General features: G+C 42.8%; 1 protein-coding gene across 1 annotated transcript in view; it reads left to right on the forward strand.

Annotated features, from left to right (window-relative positions):
* LOC126095357 (uncharacterized) overlaps positions 1-18,178 on the forward strand; it is a 191,615-nt gene that overhangs the window by 70,547 nt on the left and 102,890 nt on the right. The gene's annotated exons all lie outside the window — the stretch shown is intronic.

The raw sequence follows: 18,178 nt of genomic DNA on the forward strand, positions 1-18,178 counted from the left end.
AGTCACAAGAGACGAGTAACTGTTATTCTCACATACAAGATAAACGGCACGAATCGAAGCAGGAAGAGTAAGTCATTAGCTTGAACCCAGTTTCAGGTCAGCTCTGTAGGCGTAACGCCGGCCAATGTGGCCGAGCGGTTCTAGGCGCTTCAGTCTGAAACCGCGCGACGCTACGGCCCAGGTTCGAATCCTGCCTCGGACATGGATGTGTGTGATGTCCTTAGGTTAGTTAGGTTTAAGTAGTTCTAAGTTCTAGGGGACTGATGACCTGAGCTGTTAAGTCCCATATTGCTCAGAGCCACCTGAACCATTTTTGTAGACGTAACGGTCAGTTTAGTCAGAGTTCCACTTTACGCCACCCTAACGTATTTTGCTCTGATAGAAGAGTCCACAGGTGTAGCGCCAGTTCTGGGAGAGTAACGGACAAAGCACGGTAGCCATATGGGCACTGAAGACGCCTAATACAATATATGATTGGTTAAAAACAGTAATATAAATTCAGATGCATATGACGATTAATTATTATTCTCGTACTGGTATTAAAGATAAGTAACGCTGAAGTATGTGTTGCTTGAGGCTTTCCCGACGGACCAGTTGTAGAGATGGTTTTCTGGCGAGACGTCGTATGTCGGGAAATTCCCACAATATTTCGTAGCCGCAACATACTGCCGAGCTACATGACTGAAACCGCAAGTCTAAGCAGGAAACGCGCAGGCGCAAAGCCGCAAGACTCAGTGACCAGTAGCGAAGGTTTCTTGATCCGTAGCGAGAAGGGCAGCTACGTCACCTGTCGGACAATAAACGAAATGGTTCGGTGCAGATGCAAAGACCGTCGTTCATAGTGTTCGAAGCCGACGGAGTGGCCGTGCGTTTCTAGGCGCTACAGTCTGGAACCGCGTGACCGCTACGGTCGCAGGTTCGAATCCTGCCTCGGGCATGGATGTGTGTGATGTCCTTAGGTTAGTTAGGTTTAATTAGTTGTAAGTTCTAGGGGACTGATGACCACAGCAGTTAAGTCGCATAGTGCTCAGAGCCATTTGAACCATAGTGTTCGATGCCGTCGGCCACCCCAGCGCACTCTGCCGGGAGCCGCCTGCCATTCAGTGAATACACGTGTCTGCGCTGGCGCGTGTTCATCCTCGTCGGTGTCATCCGAATATCTACGTCGCCAACAAAGCGTCATCCCTTGTTATGATCAACAGTTCTTCTTTCTGGTCGTTGCGATTTTAAGTCGGCTCGCGCGAGATCCCATGCTGTGCAAAGTTGGGATCCGCTCTCTCTGTTCAGAAGATTTGTCGAGCTCCGAATTTCGGCGCCTTCTTTAATTATGTTGTCCCAGTACGAAGACATCGACGAGGGAATTTTGGTATTTTAGTAGATCAAATAGTGCCCCGTACTGAGACGGTACTAGGCCACTGCAGATTTCTGTGGCTGGTCCAGACATGTGTGTCGTCGATGTATGACGCATCTGTGTTACTCAGTGGGATATGTTTACCCTGTGTACGACTTCCCGGAGCTACAAGGAATCTTCTCAAACCAAGAATGCTTTTCACCGAATTTAGAAGTGCTCTGAGTTACATAGGAGGACGGAAGAAGTAATGAACTTTGCTTTCTCGAGTATTTTCGAGGAAACGCAGACGACGTATGTCAAGACGACCATTCCTCTTTCACTTGTTCGCAGTTTCTCATGTTGTATAACAGGCGCTGGATGTTAGGCACAGCGAATCTCCGGTTCGGGATATCCATTTTTCAGGATTACGGTACGGAGGTGGCGTTGCTCATGAGATAAACTGTTTGAATGTGACGCGGCTGGTGCTTTGTAGGTGAACGTCCTGAGCATTCTACTACTTTGCGACCGATGGTGACAGCTGGTGGCTTGTAAAGTATAAGTCCATGTGTATATGTTTACGGCACACAGTGTGATACTGCTACTGGCCGCCGAATTTGGAACCTTCACACCTGCGCGTTTCCCACTTACATTGTGTTGCTCGCTCCCCCTTTTTATAAAGCCAACTCTGGCGTTTTCGGGTGTCTAAATGTTAATAGGCAATTAGACTTGATGATTATGACAGCATGGTGGGCGATCTTGCAACTGAGGTACACGTGTCAGCTCGACAAAGTTCTTAACCGTGTGTTCTGACACGTGCTGTGTCTACAACTCCAGTAATTCTGATCATATTTCCCGCAAAAATACTATCATTATTACGATATGGTGGAATGAAGTTAATAATTATTTGACAACATTCGATTTATTATACTTTAAACACAAGGAACAAACTCGCTCTGCAACCGCAATCATGCAGTTAACACCGTATGAATCGAGTTTGTCATTGCTGGTTCGTTTTTCTTACGGCCAGTTTTAATTCAGGGCCGCGCGGAGTGGCCACGCGGTTTGAGGCGTCCTATCACGGACTGCGCGGCCCCTCCCGCCAGAGGTTCGAGTCCTCCCTCGGGCATTGGTGTGTGTGTTGTTCTTAGCATAAGTTAGTTTAAGCTAATTTAAGTAGTGTGTAAGTCTAGGGACCGAGGACCTTAGCACTTTGGTCCCTTAGGAATTCACACACGTTTGAACATGTTTTAAATTCAGGAGTCATTCCCTGATTCTCTTAATAACCCCAGTTCTTTAATTTAAGAACTTGTATATACGATCGCTTTCGACGCGTACACTTGCGACCGTCTCTTTGTGAAAGCTGAGGAAGGACTTTAGCCGCCTAGCAGCACCATTTTAGTGCAATGGAATTCTCCCGCCAACGACGCCAACTCCCCGGATCAAAGACGCGCAAAGGCAGATTCGATCTGTTCGGCACAGGGCCACATTTGCGTCCTTACAACTGGCATAAATTGGAGGCTTCAGCCATAGGCAGCTCAGCAGTGTGTTCGTCGCACTTGAAGAAGTCAGTCACTTGCGCCGGTGAAATATTGTGGAAAGCTCACCACATCTAGTGTCTTGCCCGAGAGCCATTTCCACGACACTCAATCAGATACTGAGGAAATACATTGTTATTGTTTTTAATATCTATTACTGTATAATTTTAATTGGCTATTACTTAAATAAAAAGTTTCCAGCTAATTCATAAACTACTACTTACTGACTAAATTTAGCAACATACCAGGTGTAGAAGTATGAAACCTAAATTTAGCTGCAATAATTACACGTCTGTTGTTTGACTGTGATAAACAATATTTTATTCAAAATAATCTCCACTGCTGTTTATACATTTCTTCCACATCTCCGGGAGGCTATGAATGCCACACCATGAAGCAGTTCTTCTTAGGAAGCGAACCAGTCGGCGATCCATTTTCGTACATTTTCATACTGACTGAAGTATTGTTCACGAGAGCGCGTCCCACTGACGCAGACAGGTGATAATCGGACGGAGCCATATCTGGAGAGTAAGCCGCGTGCCCTAGTAGTCCCCAACTGCACTCCTCGATCGTTTCTTTGACCTGTTCTGCTGTGTGTGATGGGGCGTTATAATGGAGCAGTGTAACTTTGTGTTGCCTTTTCCCTTATTCCAGTTGTTTTTCACACATTGCTCGATTTAAATCGATCAACTGCTGTTGGCAGCTATCAGTGTTAACGGTTTCACCAGCTTTTAGCAGTTCACAGTAAACGACAACCTTCTGATCCCACCAAATACAGAGCATTGTCTTCTTTCTACAGCGATTTGGCCTTGCACTGGATGTCGATGGTTTGTCTGGGTTCATCCATGATTTTTTTATTTTCAGGGTTAGGTTTCTCAAAATATATCCATTTTTCATCATCTGTCACTATTCGATGGAGAAACGACTTTCTTTTTTATCTGGCGAGCAGTATTTGACAAGTGGTCTTTCTATTTGCTTGCTGTCTTTCATTCAGTTCATGCGGAACCCATTTTCTCACTCTGCACCTTTCGCATAGCTTTTAACGGAAGAGAAGCGGCTTTTGCGTCACATTCAATTCCCGTTGAATTTGAGTATCATCTTCATCCAATAAGGCCTGCAATTCGTTGTCTTCGAACTTTTTCGGTGGTTTCCCGCGCCCGTCGTTTCTGACGTCAAAATCACCACTTCTGAATTTTTTGGACCAGTCGAAACTGTTTTCCCAACAGCATGTTCGCCGGAAGCTTCGACAACCATTCGATGCGATTCTGCAGCAGTTTCCTTCGAATGGTAACAGAAAGCCAGTTCTGTTCGCAAATCGTAGTTCGTAGGCACAAAACTCGACATGTTTATGGGTTTGAAACAGATGCCGACGTATGGGACTTGGATTACTGAGTGTTGACATTCGTCGTCAGACGTTACAGGAAGCAGATGGTAGGGCAGACGCAGACACGGTCGCACGGGCCCTACACTGACGGCTGGCACCATCTACAGGGAAATTCCGGTATCATACTTCTACACCTGGCACTAGTTAAGTTACTAATTCCTAATTAAGATCTAAGTCCCTTACTAATTGTACTTTACTTCAAAATAAATAACTCCCGGTTTGCGGCCTCTGGCACTAGCGCGGTGTTGCTGGAATCTAGGAGATCTCTATTAGCCCAAAGTGTTCAAATCTCGCATCTTCTGCAGTTCCCTCTGATCTGCGATGCCTTCTCACAGTTCTGCTTCACGCCGCGATCAGTACCAGACGTCCTCCGACTCTGAACCTGCCGTCGAGGCTCCAGTAAGGACATAAGCCGCAACAGCGGCGAGTGTCTCTGGATCACGGTACAGCAAGGTGTCGCGGGCAACCACTCTGGAGTCGACGGAAGTTGCAATCCTTGGCACCACCTTATCGCTTATTAGCCCGCCATAAGCAGCTCGATACATGTCTGTCATCGTGCTTCGAAGGGGCATTTCAAGCTCGGACCGAGCGCGCGATGCTATTTTACGACGAAAAGGATTGTCAGTACGGAAGACTGCCCGCCAATTAGTGTACACCACAGCGTCGTAATTCGAACATTCGAGCACTATCGTCTTACACGTAACACTGAACACATGCCAGTAAGGTAGCGTTTCCGTGCAAATTTATACAGGGTGTAAAAAAGAAGGTATGGCCAAACTTTCAGGAAACATTCCTCACACATCGACGAAAAACTATGCTAGTTGAAATAGGTCTGGAAACGCTTTATTTCCACGATAGATCTCAGTTTCCACAACTCTTCGGCGCATCACTCACGGGAGACACGCAGGAAAGAACGTATCAGCACAGTATGAAATAGGTGGGTGTTTGGAGCAAGGACGAGAACACCTCAACTGGGGAAAGAATGTCTTCGTGCAGTCAACAACCATAGAGTCGGCGTAAACTATTAGCTCCAACAAGTAAAGTGGACCTGTTGTATCCGCACCATGTACAGCATATGCAGACACTATCAGCACCTTATATTCCGACACGAGCACGATTCTGCTACTGCTAAACGCGTAAATCATTCAGTGACTCCCGTAGAAGAATACTGTCCAATGATCTTTCACAGAACTCAAAGACATTCTGGTCGTATGTAAAGGCTATTCGTGGCCCAAAGTTCGTGTCCAGTCACTCGAGGATGAGACAGGAACTGAAACTGAGGGTAGCAAAGCTAAAGCTGCAATGATTTACTCCGTTTTCAAATGTCCTTTACAAAAAAAAACTAGGAGAATGGCCCCAACTTAATTTTCGTACCACAGAAAAGATTAGTGAAACAGACACTAGTGTTAATGGTGTTGATAAACCGCTGAAATCGTTAAAAATGGTTCAAATATCTCTGAGCACTATGGGACTTAACGTCTGAGGTCATCAGTCCCCTAGAACTTAGAACTACAGGGCTACTACAAATGATTGAAGCGATTTCATAAATTCACTGTAGCTCCATTCATTGACTTATGGTCACGACACACTACAGATACGTAGAAAAACTCATAAAGTTTTGTTCGGCTGAAGCCGCACTTCAGGTTTCTGCCGCCAGAGCGCTCGAGAGCGCACTGAGACAAAATGGTATGTCGTGCTTGAAATGCACTCACATCAGTCAGTCATAACAGTGCAACGACACTTCAGGACGAAGTTCAACAAAGATCCACCAACTGCTAACTCCATTCGGCGATGGTATGCGCAGTTTAAAGCTTCTGGATGCCTCTGTAAGGGGAAATCAACGGGTCGGCCTGCAGTGAGCGAAGAAACGGTTGAACGCGTGCGGGCAAGTTTCACGCGTAGCCCGCGGAAGTCGACGAATAAAGCAAGCAGGGAGCTAAACGTACCACAGCCGACGGTTTGGAAAATCTTACGGAAAAGGCTAAAGCAGAAGCCTTACCGTTTACAATTGCTACAAGCCCTGACACCCGATGACAAAGTCAAACGCTTTGAATTTTCGGCGCGGTTGCAGCAGCTCATGGAAGAGGATGCGTTCAGTGCGAAACTTGTTTTCAGTGATGAAGCAACATTTTTTCTTAATGGTGAAGTGAACAGACACAATGTGCGAATCTGGGCGGTAGAGAATCCTCACGCATTCGTGCAGCAAATTCGCAATTCACCAAAAGTTAACCTGTTTTGTGCAATCTCACGGTTTAAAGTTTACGGCCCCTTTTTCTTCTGCGAAAAAAACGTTACAGGACACGTGTATCTGGACATGCTGGAAAATTGGCTCATGCCACAACTGGAGACCGACAGCGCCGACTTCATCTTTCAACAGGATGGTGCTCCACCGCACTTCCATCATGATGTTCGGCATTTCTTAAACAGGAGATTGGAAAACCGATGGATCGGTCGTGGTGGAGATCATGATCAGCAATTCATGTCATGGCCTCCACGCTCTCCCAACTTAACCCCATGCGATGTCTTTCTGTGGGGTTATGGGAAAGATTCAGTGTTTAAACCTCCTTTACCAAGAAACGTACCACAACTGCGAGCTCGCATCAACGATGCTTTCGAACTCATTGATGGGGACATGCTGCGCCGAGTGTGGGAGGAACTTGATTGTCGGCTTGATGTCTGCCGAATCACTAAAGGGGCAGATATCGAACATCTGTGAATGCCTAAAAAAACTTTTTGAGTTTTTGTATGTGTGTGCAAAGCATTGTGAAAATATCTCAAATAATAAAGTTATTGTAGAGCTGTGAAATCGCTTCAATCATTTGTAATAACCGTGTACTTAAACCTAACTAACCTAAGGAGATCACACACATCCATGCCCGAGGCAGGATTCGAACCTGCGACCGTAGCGGTCGCGCGGTTCCAGACTATAGCGCCTAGAACCACTCGGCCACTCCGGCCGGCGAACTCGTTAAAATTGAACGTAACTCCACCGGCCGATAACATCACTATAGGATTGTGTACTGAATTTCTGGCTGAGTTATCCCGTCCTGTGACTATAAACCATCCTAGATACCTCGAACAAAACACCGTGCCCAGGAGTTGGAAGAAAGCACAGGTCACACCCGTTTACAAATTGTGTAGTGGACGTCATTCACAATGCTGCCGCCCAATATCCTTGACATCGATTTGCTGTAGAATCTTAGAACGTAATCTGAGCTCAAACATAATAAGGTATCTGTAACGGAATGACCTCATCCATGCCAACCAGCGGGGATTCCGGAAAAATCCATCGTGTGAAACACAACTCCCACTTTTGTAACATGATATACTGTAAGCTTTAGACCAAGGCAGTCAGGTAGTTGCAGTATTTCTCGATTTGCGAAAAGCATTTCACTCAGCGCCATATCTACGATCATACGGTCTATCAAGTGAAATTTGTGACCGGATTGAGGATTTCTTGGTAGGGAGGATGCAGCAGGTTATCTTACGTTGAGAGGTGTCGTGAGACTTCGGGTGTGCCGCAGGGACCTGCGTTTGGACCCCTACTGTTCATGTTGTATATTAATGACATTGCGGACAATATTAATAGTAATCTCAGACTTTGTGATGCTGAAGCAGTTGTTTATAATGAAGTAGTCCGAAAGAAGCTGCATAAATCTTTAGTCAGGTCTCGATAAGATTTCAGAGTGGCTCAAAGACTGGCAACTTGCTTTAAATGTTCAGAAACGTAAAATTGTGCATTTCACAAAACTAAAAAACGGAGTATCCTATGACTGTAATATGAGTGAGTCACCGTTGGACTCAGCCGACTCTTACACATGCCTGGGTGTAATAATCTGTGAGGACGTGAAATGAAATGATTATATAGGCTCAGTAGTGGGTAAAACGGATGATCGCTTTATTGGTAGAGTACTGGGGAAGTGTAATCAGTCTGCAAAGGAGATTGCTTACAAATCACCCGTGCGATCCATTCCAGAACATTACACAAGAAGGGCAGCACGAATGGTCTCAGGTTTGTTTGACCCGTGACACGGTGTCACAGAGATGCTGAAGAGACTGAACTGGCAGACTGTTGAATATAGACCTGAACTATCTCGGGAAAACCTTCTTACAAAGTTTCAAGAACCAGCTTTAATTGATGACCCTACCTTTGGCTCACATAGGTTTCGTGAGGACAAGAACAGATCAATTACAGCACGTTCAGAGGCACTTAAACAATCATTCCTCCGGCAATCCATAAGTGAATGGAACGAGAAGAAGCCCTAATAACTAGTACAATGGAACGTACCCTCTGCCATGCACTTCAGAGTGGTTTGCAGTGTGTAGATGTAGATGTGGAAGATTTAACAATATCAACTCTCACTTTAGTGAAAATGTGCTGCTCAAGGATGAGGCTCCGTTCCAACGATGTTGTTGTTGTTGTGGTCTTCAGTCCTGAGATTGGTTTGATGCAGCTCTCCATGCTACTCTATCCTGGGCAAGCTTCTTCATCTCCCAGTACCTACTGCAACCTACATCCTTCTGAATCTGCTTAGTGTATTCATCTCTTGGTCTCCCTCTACGATTTTTACCCTCCACGCTGCCCTCAATTACTAAATTGGTGATCCCTTGATGCCTCAGAACATTTCCTACCAACCGATCCCTTCGTCTAGTCAAGCTGTGCCACAGACTCCTCTTCTTCCCAATTCTATTCAATACCTCCTCATTGACATGTGATCTACCCATCTATTCTTCAGCATTCTTTTGTAGCACCACATTTCGAAAGTTTCTATTCTCTTCTTGTCCAAACTATTTATCGTCCATGTTTCACTTCCATACATGGCTACACTTGTAACATTATGTGATTGCCTTATCATTTTAAATCATTCACTAATCGAGCAGTCGCTCGGCAACAGCTACAGTTAGCAAATAATGTTGCGAGAATGTAAAAGGTGAACGACCTGTGACGTAACTTGTTTATTGTCGAAGCGCCGTCAGAGATGCAGTGAGTTATTGACTTTGAAAACCGCGGCGCGAAAAACAGACAGAAGAAGAACACTTTTACACATTTTTTTTGGAGGTACGAGATATTCTCGATGAACAGTTACTCATTCTTCTCTTGTCTCCTGTAACTTGTGTCGGACGCGCATGTCTTGCCGCCGTATTATTATTGTTAAAATTAATATTGTTCTACATAAAGTAAATGTGTAATACTAAAAGTGCCTAGCAGTAGATTTATTGTGCGACGTGTATGTGAAAACGTCAAAGGAATTGTTTTCATTAAGAGAAGTGCCAGTCAAAACGGCATCCATGTTAAATCCTTCATTGCAGTGTAAGTTCTTCTATTAATTGCCATAAATTCAGAGTCAAATGGAACTTGTGTATGGACTATTTATTTAATATAGAATCTATGTCTCACTCCTTCATGAAGTTATTTAATTTTCTATATGTTTCTGCCAAATAGAGAGTTCACAGTCACGAATTCTTTCGTCGAGTTCGGACGGAAGTTGCATGCGGCGAAATATTTTCTCCGCGCCATATTCTACTGGTAAATGCATGATAAACTAGGTCCCTTAGGAAATTCATGTTGAGCTATCCAAAATAATTATATTTTGAATAGGCGTTTACTCTCCTCTGCACTGCAACTTCCGACTGATCAGACGATCCAACAAGAAACAGCCGCACACAGTCGGCGTTCGCAAATATGTTTCCACCGCTGATTATAGCTATATGTTACAGCACAAAAGTAACATATTGTTATAATTAGAGACTACGAACGGGGACATTTATAACTGTATGTTTACGTAAAATTTATAACTGTGTGTTTATGTATACACATTAAGTAAACATATCGTTATACACTCCATACAAATACTTTCAGAAACGACTTCCTGATACTTAAATCTATACTCGATGTTATCAAATTTCTCTTCCTCAGAAACGCTTTCCTTGCCATTGCCAGTCTACATTTTATGTCCTCTCTACTTCGACCATCATCAGTTATTTTTCTCCCCAAATAGCAAAACTCCTTCACTACTTTAAGTGTCTCCTTTCCTAGCCTAATTCCCTCAGAAACGACTTAATTCGAGTACATTCCATTATTCTCGTTTTGATTTTGTTGATGTTCATCTTATATCCTCCTTTCAAGACACTGTCCATTCCGTTCAACTGCTCTTCCAAGTCCTTTGCTGCCTCTGACAGAATTACAATGTCATCGGCGAACCTCAACGTTTTTATTTCTTCTTCATGGATTTTAATGCCTACTCCGAACTTTTCTTTGGAGTCATTTATTGCTTGCTCAATATACAGATTGAATAGCATCGGGGAGAGGCTACAACCCTGTCTCACTCCCTTCCCAACCACTACTTCCTTTTCATGCCCCTCGACTCTTATAACTGCCATCTGGTTTCTGTACAAATTGTAAATAGCTTTTCGCTCCCTGTATTTTACCCCTGCCGCCTTTAGAATTTGAGAGTATTCCAGTCAACATCGTCAAAAGCTTTCTCTAAAGCCTACAAATGCTAGAAACGTAGGTTTGTCTTTCCTTAATCTTTCTTCTAAGATAAGTCGTAGGGTCAGTATTGCTTCACGTGTTCCAATATTTCTTCGGAATGCAAACTGATCTTCTCCGAGGTCTGCTTCTACCAGTTTTTCCATTCGTCTGTAAAGAATTCGTGTTAGTATTTTGCAGCCGTGGCTTATTAAACTGATAGTTCGGTAATTTTCACATCTGTCAACACCTGCTTTCTTTGGGATTGGAATTATTATATTCTTGAAGTCTGAGGATATTTCGCCTGTCTCATACATCTTGCTCACCAGATGGTAGATTTTTGTCAGGAGTGGCTCTCCCAAGGCAGTAGTTCTAATGGAATGTTGTCTACTCCCTGGGTCTTGTTTCGACTCAGGTCTTTCAGTGCTGTGTCAAACTCTTCACGCAGTATTGTGTCTCCCATTTCGTCTTCATCTACATCCTCTTCCATTTCCATAATATTGTCCTCAAGTACATCGCCCTTGTATAGACCCTCTATATACTCCTTCCATCTTTCTGCTTTCCCCTCTTTGCTTAGAACTGGGTTTCCATCTGAGCTCTTGATATTCATACAAGTGGCTCTCTTTTCTCCAAAGGTCTCTTTAATTTTCCTGTAGGCTGTATCTATCTTACCCCTAGTGAGATAAGCCTTTACATCCTTACATTTGTCCTCTAGCCATGCCTGCTTAGCCATTTTGCACTTCCTGTCAATCTCATTTTTGAGACGTTTGTATTCCTTTTTGCCTGCTTCATTTACTGCATTTTTATATTTTCTCCTTTCATCAATTAAATTCAATATTTCTTCTGTTACCCAAGGATTTCTACTAGCCCTCGTCTTTTTACCTACTTGATCCTCCGCTGACTTCACTACTTCATCCCTCAAAGCTACCCATTCTTCTTTTACTGTATTTCTTTCCCCCATTCCTGTCAATTGTTCCCTTACTCTCTCCATGAAACTCTGTACACCCTCTGGTTCTTTCAGTTTATCCAGGTCCCATCTCCCAACTCTCACTTTAGTGAAAATTTGCTGCTCAAGGATGAGGCTCCGTTCCAACGATATCAGGTTGAAAGTTTTCCAATCAGCACATGTGGGCTGTCAGTCCTCGCGTAGTTATGCAACGACGTCAACAACACAGATTTTCTGTCAACGTTATGGCCGGTATTATTGGTGATTATTTGTTAGGACCCAATGGTCTTCCACCCACTCTCACCGGAGAGACTTAGCATGCTTTCTTAGATAATACTCTTCCTGTGCTGTTAGGACACGTGCCTTAACGAGTGCGCCACAACATGTACTTCGTGGCGGTGGATCTCCCCCTAACTTCAGTGTTAATGTTCGTAGGCTTATAAATAGCGGATTTCGTGACAGGCTGTAACGTGCGCGTGGGGCACACAATACTCATTAAAGCCTGTACTATGGTAAGTGAGCGGGGTTCATCTTACGAGACAGTATTTTCGTATAGATATTGACCGCGTGTACCTGAATGGTGGCAAATCAGACTTACACCCACTCTGTAATAACAATGATCCGTCAAGTAATTCAAAATGCAATTACACGTCAGTATGTACCAAAAGCAACACTGAAGATACTACCAATTTGATAGTAATAAGGTCGCCAGCCTAATTAGGCATTAACTGAGTTTCTTCCCTGTACAAGTTGACGTATATTCATGCAAAACAACACGTAGTAACACTGCATAATATAGTAAAATTTTAGAACCAGAAAATCTATTGAACTGATAGTTTCACGTTCTGTACTGATATGGAAAAACCATGAATACATAACACTACACTATAATGTATACTACAAAGCTTCGTACTGTCTATTGATCTGATTAAAATCGGGCATAGGTTACCCTAGAAATAGCACTTTCGAGCCACACACAAAATGTCAGTTTTGATAAAGATAAAACACTGATAAATTTTGGCTTTTATATGGACTTTAACTTTTGCTAGTCAAACCAATTTATAACAATTCAGAATTCAAATGAATAAAAAGGGGGGGGGGGTACCCTGAAACTGTTATGATCACTATATTAAAAAAATTGATTACTGAAATTATCATGCGTTCAGGATTTCCAGTATATGAGTTACTACTCTTTTTATCTTATTTACTTCTCATTCAATTGCCTTTATATCTGTCTCGAAATAATTAAACTTCATTACTACCTCAATATTAAAGTTCTCTTTCAACTTCGTTAGACCTTCGTTATTCATTTACTGGTTCATTAACAAAACAGTTCTTTAAACACCATTCTAACATAGTTAGGTCTGCAAGTAATTATTATTAACACTAAATTTAATTTTTCATTTCGGGACACTCGGATTGCACAACATTTGGAAAGGACCCTGTCTAGGTTAGTTGTGAGGATAATTAAATGAGGGGAAAGTTCTGGTAAAATTTAGGTTATTATTGAACAGTTCACTCTATGGTCCATACGAATACAGTACTAATAGTTCCAACCTGCTTGTATCGATGCGGCGGTTGGCGGGCGGCGAGATGGCGAGGCACAGAGCACACATACAACCACAGCAATGGCTCTTGACGTATCGGCATTAGCGTCGCAATACTTTTCCATTTAGTGCCTATGGAATTTTGCCATGCTGTGTGGGCGTTGGAACAGCATACCCGAGGCTCAGTGAAACTACGTCTTCCAGGAGAGCCTCCTCGCTCCAGAACGTGTTGCTCAGACCAATGCCAAACTCCAACAACTACTGCTGAGCCCGTTATGCCGTGCAGCGCCCGTGCGCATTTTCTCGCGCTCGCCTGCCATCCACCTTTTACCGCTCCCTTACAGACAGGGTATTCACCCGAGGTTTTGCATTCTACATATCCTAACACATTGCCTACGTATGGACCAGACGCACAGTTACAATTTTAAACATCTTACAACAGTCTCAACATTTGTTACATTTCAGTTCTATTACGATATTGCTTGACATTTGACATAAACATTAATATTCACATTGAAACTTGTTTAGAGTTTTTTTTAACACAATGACATGAAACAAAAAAGAAATGAAATCAGAACATCAATTACACTAATTTATCGAAAAATCAGATGGAAACAAAATTTACTTATATGTACAATAGTACAGCGTCGTTGTTGTTACAAGGCGGACTGGCAGAGGTGGACCAATTCCTTGCCCTCCACCCTCTCCGGATCTAAACCCACTAGACTTTCGTTTGTTGGGGCATTTGAAAACTCTTGTGTGTGGAACTCCGGTACGAAATGTACATTTTCTTTTAGGAAAGTGTTTCATTCTGTGATGATACCTTCTATTTCTGCGTATTTCCCAAGATTAACATGTTGCAGATTTAGATCCAACGAGGAAATAAAGCGTTTCCGGATCCATGTCCATATAACATATTTTCTTCCTCTACATGTGAGTAATGTTTCCTGAAAACGTGCTACACCTTTCTGTTACACCCTGCAGTCAGTAACGATCTTTCTTCTCATTTCGAGACATACATTTCTATATTTTTACACATCGGAGCATCTCTTACACGAAAGTGGCGCAAGAGTAATGCTCGATAACAATACTTGTAGGCAAGTTGCAACGAATCACCTTTAAGAAAAGTAAATGGTCATACCAACAACTGACGCAACATACGAACAGGAGTCAGTAAACAGGGTAGAGTGCTCCTAATTTTTGGGTGTCTATACTGGTGAAAACTTGAACTGGAGGAAGATATTCAGTGACAGTTTATAGATATACAGTGACAGGTAGCAAAGCAAGTCTTAAATCGAAACGAAAATAATTTCTTCTGTAACACTTCCTCTATTCCATAGACCAGTGGTTGGAAAATTCATTAGTCAAAAGAGCCATGCATCAATAGCACAACGATTGAAATTTCTTTTGAGTCAAAATCTTTAAACATAAACTACTACGCTGTCACTAAGTTAATTAGGGTATTCCCAATCTGGTTTTCGTAAAAGACTTCTCAATCTGATTAAAGTACATTCAATGAGGTCGACTCCTTCCAGTTTCCCCATCCACACACTCCTTGTGTACTTGTTTCGTCTACGTCCTTTCGTTCATCCTCTCTGTACGTTCAATCAGTCTCGACGTACCTTTCTCAATAGTGGACATTACATCTTTTTTCAGTCCACAATGATTCCTGAAATTAACTTTAAAGTTTTAAGTCTTAGTTAAACTTTAGGTACGTTGAATAAAGCTTGATATCATACGTAATAAAGAAATTATTTACTGAGAAAATTAAAGTGTTAAGATATCCACAAAATTAAATCGTGAAAATGACTGATAAAAACTAATGCGAACAATGACCTTCCAGCTTTTATAAAGTTTGGGTAAATCAAGTTTGAATGTTGTTTTTAATTTTAGGTAAAATTGCAGGTTCTCAGCAATAAGACGACTTCCCAGTTTACTCTTGATAAGGTTTATGCTTGAAGATGACTCTTTTTTGTAAACCCGAATAAGGCTAGAACAGCAAACGCTAGTTTTTTAGCTGATTATGAGTCAGAAATGCTATCCCATGTGTTAAAAATCAACGCATATTTACTTCAGAGCGCTCGCCTAAAGATAAAGACACAAACACCAAGGAAGTAAAAATAAAGTTAAAAAAAACTAGTCACATCTACCAGTATTTTTATTTGTCATTGCCCAAGCTTATATTTCTTTGTCCCTATCACCGCCTCTTTCATTCATTATCGACTCATTGTTAAATCGCTTTCTAAATGATCCCTTGTTATTTAATTATTTCTTCTATCGCCAGATCTTTTTTGCACACTTAACGATCAACCGTTCCACACTATCCAACGGAATGGATGCTCTCTTCCACTGCTTCATACTGCGTGATCTTCAGTTCGTTAAAAATTATCTCACACGCTCCCGACTCACAAGAATTATCCATCCCCACTGTAGAAGAAATTGACACAAGCAGAAAATGCGTTGCGGGTGGTAACGAGCGGAAGTGGTCTGAAACGTCTAAACTCCCGCGTAACGCAAAGTCTTCAAGATAGACTCACCCGGGCCGAAAATCGACTTTTGCGCCTGGGCCACGGGGTTTCACCCGCGCAGTGCGAGGTACTTTGTGGAAGGGCCAAAGAGGCGCGTATTTCTCGCGGGCCGCCTCTTGCCCGTCGCTGACGTGGGAGAACTTTTACTTAAAAACAGGAATTTGGCGAAGAGCTTGCGAATAGTTTTCGCATCGGGTCCTTTTTGGAGCGTTAAATCGTGTTTGAAAAATCCATCTTGTTGGCGTAGGACGGTCTTCGAACCTCTGGTATTCCATTACCAGAAAAACATGTTCAACGGCGAAACTGATCGCTCTGAGCTGTAGCGTACTATTTATAGACAGTACGTATTGCGATTATAGCGCCGTCTGTTAGCAACCTTTCGACCTATTTCGAAATGTTCGTATAACTTCTGTATAAAATTCTTAACGGCTTTTACTGACTTATTCCAGTTCGACAAAAATATCGTTTAAATGTTGCATGTAACTGACTGAATAACTAACTGTCTAGCTAAGTAACCGCACTTTCCGTGTTTTGCGTCAACCGATCCGATCGAAGTTTACGGCTTTATATCCAAAAGACTCTAATTGTGCTTTCATCCTCAAGCAAATGACTTTATAATCGCGAGCTGCTACATTTTTTTAGTTTGTTTTACATAGTTGGCTACTGTATCATACTACGTGAATCTTATCAACGTCAGACGAATACGTGGAGAAGATTTCTCCGACAACACTTCGTTATCTGCTCCTTCATTATCAGTCCGCCGTGACAACTGGCACACGTTACATCACAGTGAACAGCAGATTTCCCGTCATCCCTGTCTGGGTTAAACCGATACGCGCCACTATACATTCCGGAGCTCTGATGGGGAAGAAATGCGCAAACGTTGCACTACCAAGAACCACGTGACCGAAATTTTTGTAACACAGATTAGTTTCGTGATAATACATACACTTTATTACGTGATCTCCGGATTATGGTCTGCAGCTCATGGTCTCACGGTCGCGTTCTCGCTTCCCGAGCACGCGGCCACGGGTTCGATTCCTGGTGTGGTCAGGCATTTTCCCCTGCCTCGAGACGACTGGGTGTTTGTGTTGTCCTCATCATTTCATCATCTTTCACGAGAGAGGCGAGACTGGACTAGACGAATGTTGATACTTTGTACGGGCGCTTATAACCGCGCTTCACAAACCAAACATCATCATCATCATCCAGTGATGTTTAAATTTTCACATAATATGAAACGAACTCCTGATTGTGTTGACAGGAGATCGAAGGTGGTTATGTTCCAGGCGAATTTCTGCACAGGAGGTTTCCGGTTATACTGTAATAGTTCCAGCGTGCTGTTGCAGATACTATGTTAATGTATGTATTAAAGTACGCGCTGGGGACAAAAATACAGAAACGGCAAGAATCTGCAAAAAAGTCATGGAGGTTTATCGCACTGTTAAACAAAATATATATGGATTACGGCGTTATTAAAGCGCAACTCGAAACAGATGAATACGTAAGACAAACAAAAATATCGTTCAGGTTTCTCAGAAATTGTTTACTTCGCTGTCGAGGAACAGCGACTTCAGGGCAAAGTAGATTTCTTGTAATTATTGAAGTCTGTCAATGCGTTCATGGCAGAAACATATCTTCACTTCTGGCCGAAAATTTTGAATGTTTTTCTCAATCCCTACTGTCGGTAAAAAGAAGGAATATTAGGATTTAACGTCGCGTCGACGATAAAGTCATCAGAAACTAAACACAACCTCGTATTGGCGAAGGGTATCGACTATACAGGGTGAGTCACCTAACGTTACCGCTGGATATATTTCGTAAACCACATCAAATACTGACGAATCGATTCCACAGACCGAACGTGAGGAGAGGGGCTGGAGTAATTGGTTAATACAAACCATAAAAAAATACACGGAAGTATGTTTTTTAACACAAATCTACGTTTTTTTAAATGGAACCACGTTAGTTTTGTTAGCACATCTGAACATATAAACAAATACGTAACCAGTGCCGTTTGTTGCATTGTAAAATGTTAATTACATCCGGAGATATTCTAACCTAAAGCTGACGTTTGAAGCCTCCGACGTTCAGTTGCGTGTTGTAACAAACACTTCATTGCAGGGGCCCAAACAGCTGCAAAATACATCGCGTTTCTACAGAATGATCTGCCAACGTTGCTCGAAAATGTCCCACTGGAAACGAGTCGACGTATGTGGTATCAGCATGATGGTGCACCTGCACATTCCGCAATTAACACTAGGCTGACCCTCGACGGGCGTTTCATAGAACGTGGAGGACGCATAAATTGGCCAGCCCGTTCTCCTGATCTTACACCTCTGGACTTCTTTCTGTGGGGTACGTTAAAGGAGAATGTGTACCGTGATGTGCCTTCAACCCCAGAGGATATGAAACAACGTATTACTCCAGATGTACTGC

Source organism: Schistocerca cancellata, chromosome 8 (assembly GCF_023864275.1).
Source record: "Schistocerca cancellata isolate TAMUIC-IGC-003103 chromosome 8, iqSchCanc2.1, whole genome shotgun sequence".
Taxonomy (NCBI): Eukaryota; Metazoa; Arthropoda; class Insecta; order Orthoptera; family Acrididae; genus Schistocerca; species Schistocerca cancellata.